The following is a 6,781-nucleotide window of genomic DNA, read 5'->3' as shown; positions in this document are numbered from 1 at the left end:
CCGGGGCGACTCGGCGGCCTCGCTGCAGGGCGTCCCGCTCAGGACTGACTTCGGGAGTGCGCAACTGAAATTCGGTTTGAAAACTTTGCAGAAGACATCTTTTGCAGCTTCTCTCCACGCGTGTAATTAGAAACTAATAAATGTTTATAAAGAAGCTCAAAAGCGCTCGTGATCTATGACATAATATAAACCTCATTCACACAAGAAGTTGTCAAAGCCACAAAATGTCCTAGGGTAGCGGAAGCAGCGGCGGGGCCGTTTCTCCAGCTCCTTGGAGACAGAGCCACATGTCTGGGAGACAGAGGCGAAGGGCACCGGGAGCTCGGGAGCTCGGCCGTGGGCTTCAGGGCGCCAGTGAGGCTGTGACGGTGACGGACGGTGTCCACTGCAGATGACCCCCCTCGCCCTGTCCCTCCGTGTCTGCCCCTGGGTGGAGCTCGCGGCCCACAGCTGTGACGAGACGAGGCGCTGGCCCCAGAATTGTCTCATGGATACCAGTGTAGTACTGCTCACAAATGAAGGGAGACCTTCCAGATTTGCAGAAGGAAAAAGAAAATCTTCAGTCCTGCAACAAAATCAGACATGAAAGGCGACAGGCTTAGCCCGGCAAATAAGAAAATAAACAAATGCTTGAAATAGATGTTTTCCCTTTAAATCGTTTTTGTAAAGGGTTTTTCTTCCTTGAAAAACAAAATACTAAAATAGCAAGCTGTGCTTTCATTTATAAATCCTTCTCTAGAGGAAATCTAATAATAACGAGTTCCCATTGGGCCCCAGCTTATTTCATAATGTAAATACATTTCTCTCCTCTGGGAAGAGAAACCTAGCTGAGCCAGGTACTTTGCATTTAAATTTGCGATTGTATTCACTTGTTTTTCCTCTCTTTTACCGTGAACAACCCCTTAAACCAAGGAGAAATTTTAGACTCTACAGTCCCATATATAGGGATGGGGCTCCGCGGTTGGTAGTATAATTTATTTAAAAAACAAAAAAGGTAACAAGATAATTTGCTCTGTCGTGTTTAAATCCCAACAGGAAGTGGTTTGCCCTTCAACAAGTCTTATCTCATGAGGCCAAATGTCCGTATTTTGGGAGAGCAGGGCTGTGCACCAGGAGAGAAAAGGCTCAGTCACACTTTAAATCCTCAGCTGCGTTTCTTATAATACATACATTATTTGGCTTCTGTGAGCTTCCGTTTCTTTTATAATAATTATGTGGCGGATTGGAAGTGGCAGCTGTCATAGTATGACTCTGGGGTGTCCTCCAGAGGTCCATGCATTGAAGTCTGGTCCCTGGAGATCACGCTATCCGGAGGGTGGAGCCTCTAGGAGGTGGGGCCTCATGGGAGGAACTGAAGTCATTGCGGGGGCATGGCCATGAAGCAGGGCTTGGGACCCTCCCATTCTAAAATCTTTTTTTCTTTCTGGCTACTCAAGTGGTTGGCTTTTTTTGCATTGAGTTCACACCAGACCAGTGGGCGGTGGGTTGAAACCTCCCCTACTGTCAAAGTCAAACCTCTCCTCCTGTAAATTGATTATCTCTAGTGTTTTGTCACACACAGAAACAGCTGACTAGCACAGAAGCCAAGCCTGATGTTCCTCCCATTGGGAGGCGGCATCTGTGTCCCCTGCTCTAGGACCTGGGTAGGTTCTGTGACCGACCCACCACACCGGAGGGGAAGTGGCCTGGGCCATCTTCAGGGCACCACCTCGTGGCACAGACCACCCCTACTTCCCATCAGGAGACACAAAACAGGCTTCCGGCGGAGCCCCAGTCCAGCCACCCCGGGCTGCCACCACAGTGCTGAGGCCACCCTTCCTCTGGACCCCGCTCTAGGACATCCTGCCAAGGTCCCAGCCGTGAGAATCAGAAGTCCCTGAGCTCCCCCTCAATTTCTTGATCCCTGCCGCCCTGAGCTGTAATGGCAGTGACACTCTGGGGCTCTCAGGCAGTTGCTCATGCAGCAGCACTGAGCATCCTGAGTGTCCAGAGATGGAACTGTGGTTGGAGCTGCCCAGGGCAAGTGCTCCCAAGCAGCCCTCAGCAGCTCTGTCCCTGTACTGGGTTTCCCATGGAGCCCAGGTTTAGAAACACAGCCACAGTCCAGCCCCTGCTTGGGGATGACCTTGTGTCCCTCGCAGCCAGCCAGTGTGAGGTCCTCTGGACTTAGGGACTGCCAATCCTCTGGAGCTGTGTGTGGTCAGGTGCAAGACAGCCCCAAAGCCCCACTGGCTGGCACAGCCACCAAGCACGTGCACTGTCCCCAAGCAACGTGCTGCCCCTGCATTCCAGGAACATCAAAGTGCTCATGGCAGTGCCCTGGGCTCTTTTCTTTCTGTTTTTTCTCCTGTAAATCTGCCCGACTCCTCACCTCAGCAGGCACTGGACCAAACAGTCCCAGTGGCCAGAGGAGCACCGGGGCAGCTGTCAATCTGCCATCCGGCCTGAAAGCCTCTCACGCCCCGCTGCCTCTGGCCCTGTAACCTGATCTTCACAGGTGGTTTGGGGACACTTATCATGGCGACTCCCTGGAGCCTCCCTAGCACGAGCAACATTAGGAAATCAAGTCTTCTTGGCATAGTGAGTCCACGGTCCCCAGAAGGGGCACCCACCATCCCTCTGCAGCACACGCTTTAGGGCACAGATGACCCGTGCTGTCACACCTGTCCTGGGCTCAGTGGCTCCAAACAGATGGAAGAAAATGTACCAGCTCCTGAGGGTGAGGACCCGCCCCAGGCATGGCTGTCGGGGTCTGGCTGGTGGCCCAGGGGCCATGCTGGGGCACACACGGCCAGCTGGGGGAGCAGAGGATTCTGCCGAAGGACTCTGGAGGCTTGTGTCTCCTGACACAAGCAGCTCTCGAGACCTGCTGGTGTGACCAAGAGGGACAAGCAGCTGGGTGTTAGGCTATAGTCCTCAACAATGGCTTGAAAAAGGCAGGAAGCACTGAAAGCAAACCTAAGAGAGCAAAGTGAGGGAGAGACAAGTAGGCATGGCCAGGCCAGGCCCCAGGGAGGGCATCGTGGCCCCAGGACCCCCATGCAGCCACCCCTTGGTGCCCACCTTGAGGCCAGGCTCCGTTGCCCTGCTGCCCTCCTCTCCGGCTCACACCTTCTGTTCCCCGCGCACCCAGCACTGTTCCCAGCATCCCACAGAGCCCCAGGGCCAGGCTCCTCTGGCCGACACAGCCTGCTCAGCCCAGCTCCCCTCCACTCCTCCTGAGGCCTTGTTACCTTCAGGAGGATGCACCTGCATGGCTGTTTCGTCTTGGCTGGCTTCCTGCTGCCCCCAGCACATCACTGGGGACAGAGGACAGTGAGCTGGCAGCACACATCTCTCAGGCCAGGCGTGTGTCATCGAGAGAGAGAGGTGCACAGGCCATGGCGAGGACACGGTGCTTGGTGCACTTCTAGGCCGTGGTCGGCAGACGCACCTCCCACAGGCAGTGAGACAGCCAGCGCCCTGTCCCCGAAGGAGCTGCTCCTCCAGCTTCCTCTTCCAAGTTTCTCCGTAGGCTGTGGCATTGCCCACAGGACTCTAACTTGGGGGCTGTGGCTGTGGAGTACAAGACTGGGCTCCAGCTTATGGGAGGGCTAACCAAGAGGGTGCCCTGCTCCAGCCTGCAGGGCGAGTCTTTGATTTTCAAATCAGGCTAAGTCAGCCTGGGCTTATCATCTGCTGGGAACTGTGTATAAAAAAGGACAGATTGATAAACGTGACAGAGTTTAGCAACTTTAAGGTGTCGATTGTCAGGTAACTGGGCTGCCTAGTGTCGGCAGAAGCCCTAATGGAGGTGGCTCTGTGCCCAGCAGGGCCCTTGGCCTGTCCCAGCCAGCGAGGTTCGGGAAGAGGCCTGCTTGCTTTTCAACACTTTGGGCACTGGGCAGAGGACACAGACCTCTGCCCATGTCCTAGGACTATCTGCATACCACTGCCCCAGAGGAGCTCTTTTCTGCCTGCTAAGTGAAGGATTCCCTTTCTGATTTTTATGCAGGCAATGAAAGCAATTGTGTATTGCCCCCGCCCCCCATGCGGGGGGGGGGATTTGCAATTAACTTAGCTGCTGACAGTAGTTTTAGGTCTTAGACTGAGAATTCAACTCACATTCATATTAGGAAAAGCTCTACCTACATGTTTTACACAGCACTGACTATCTTTGAGTTAGGTCACAAGATAGTTTCTGAAGCTAAGGTTCTGTTAATTTGGCTGCCAGAGCTGATGAAATGTTTGCTCTCTGGTCAAATTTTGTAACATTTGGCGGCTTTAAGTCCTGTCTGGAGCAGCTGTTAGTGGAGCTGGGCCTTCAGGTTGGTGGGGACCAGGCGGCCCACGTGGGATTCGCTGGCTTACCCCGAACACATTCAGCCACCAGCGCATGCGTGTGAAGACTGGGCCCATGAGGGTACGCTGGTCAAGCCTGATGCTTCCCAAGGAGCTTGCTGGGTAACAACAGGTACCGTAATAAGTCATCGCTTCCCAAGTTACAAATGAGAAAACTGACGCCAAGGAGACGGACCAATGAGAGGTGGCACAGGGAGCATCAGGAGAGGCCGGCATGGAGGGACCCCAGAGCCTGGGGAGGAATAGGAGAGACGAGACTCTAAGGTTGATCACGAACCACCAAGACTGGGCTGTGGGAGCCACTTGGCAGGAGGCGCAGATGCGAATCTCCAGAGCTGGCACAGAGTCCCAGGCTGGCTGGGCGGCCCCTCCAATCCCCATGGAGGAAAGACATGTTCCGGTCATTCCTGGGTATTTTCACATCTGGAGAAGGATCTATTGTGAATTTATATATTAATTTGTGGCTGTTGTGATTATCTGGATGTGTTGAGGGAAAGTCTTACTGGGGCAGGGACACAATTAGCAACAAGAACAGTCTGTCCTACATTGAGTCTTGCCTGATGAGCAACTGCAGAGAATGGTCAAAAGCCTCTTAAAACTGTAACTGCAAAAAGAAAAGAAGCAGAGCTCCCCTGGATGTGGTACAACCGAATGGCTCCGAACTGGGCTCAGGCTGCCCTTCCAGGGACCCTGCAGAGGACTCACAGAAGACTGGGGAGTTGTGGAAGATGCCTCCCAACTGAGGCCACCTCCTGGGCACACAGAGAGCTACAGCCCCAGAAGGGGTGTGGATTTGTAAGACAAAGCAAAAGACCCTAGGAAGCACCCATCCCCACAACACACACACACACACACAGTGCAGGGACTCTCTTCCCAGAGGAGGGGTGGCTTGGCTAAGGACCCTTAGGCACCAGCTCAGTGGGAAGATAAAGAGACCTGAAGAAAGGGCAGAAGGGCAGGGGCAGGCTGAGGATTCACATTTATACATCACCTCGCTGTTGAGCAGCCCCGGGCTCACCTGTGCCCAGTGAGATATAACTGCCATTCTGCCAGAGATCCCACAACTCCTCACAAGGCAATGGGTTGGATGAAAGTGGACAGCTAAGCAGGAGGGACCTCAGGGAAACACAGTTCTTCCTTCCTGGCCATCTTGTGAGAGAGCTGGCACAAGGGTGGAGACACTGCTATGGATGATGTGCAGCTGAGAGAGGCCCAGGCTGCCGCGCCAGGAGCCACTGCCAGGGTGGGAAGATGAGCTCTTCCCCTTCCCCACACCCCTGGCCCACAACGGGCAGCCAAAAGCAACCTGGGATATGTTTTAAAAAGCAAGGATGCCTCCATGGGGAGTTGTGCGATACACAATACTGCTCCCAGATGAGCCATTTCAGGATATGAAGGCTTAACGACGCAGTCATGTCCAATATCCTGCAGAATTCTGCATGCAGACCAAGTGTCCTCTGACCATTAACTGACACCCCATAACAGCACACTGGAATCATGGCTGGGCTCTGGAGGCAAATAATTAGGGCCTTTGATGGGAAGGAGGCCTCCCGTTTACGAGGCCTCGAGTTTACAACCGCCTTCCATTAGCACAGAACAGCATCTCACTTTTATGTTCTGGGAAGTCCCTTCAGCTGGTCTTCTTAATTAGATCTGCCTGAAGGATGAAAGTCAAGGTTTGCCAACGTGGCCTGGGAAAGGCACACCTCTGTGCAGAACACAGGGCTTTGACACACAGGGCAGGTGTGTGGCAAGAAGACAATGGTTTTCTAAGGACCCCTGGACCGGGGAAGGCTAAGTTCAGATGGCTCCAGGTGTAAATGAGAGTGATGGTCCCCATGCTTGGACTGGATGCGGCAGACCTGGGTGCGGAACACAGGTATCCTTGCCACAGTCTCCAGTTCAGCGGGGACTGCACAGGTCATCTGGCGTCTGCAGTCTTGGATGGAAACAAGGGACCACACTGAGAACACACAAATGGCCTCTTCCTCTTTGAATACGATCCCCAAAGGAGCGATCTCTCTGCTGTCAGAAACATTCGTTGTTTTTCTTGAGCAATTAATTCGTTCAAGTCACATGAAATTGTAAGTCCTGTTCTCGCTTCGGCTTTCGGAAACGCTGGCACTAAGCAGACTCACCTCTAGCAGCGTTTACTATTTGACAGCGTATCCCCAGTGCGCCAAGGCCACATCTGGATTGCTGTTCCTCTCACAGCCCGACACTCCAGTTGTCCAGATGTCCTCGGCTATTTTTATATTATGTTTGGTTTTGTTGAGTCGTAGGTATTTCCGTAAGTTGCCTTGAATCATATTTGGAATAAAGCAGGATATAAATAAGTAAATCAAGAAATACTGATTGCAGATTAAAAACTCAAACAGTTTAACCATGTAATCCAAACTAATGCAATAAGATGAAAACAAAGCATACATGTCATCCATTT

This window comes from Fukomys damarensis, unplaced genomic scaffold, assembly GCF_012274545.1.
Source record: "Fukomys damarensis isolate Sample0158 unplaced genomic scaffold, DMR_v1.0_HiC HiC_scaffold_30, whole genome shotgun sequence".
In the NCBI taxonomy this organism is placed as follows: Eukaryota; Metazoa; Chordata; class Mammalia; order Rodentia; family Bathyergidae; genus Fukomys; species Fukomys damarensis.
The sequence above is the reverse complement of the archived record's forward strand: the minus strand, read 5'-3'. Positions refer to the sequence as shown.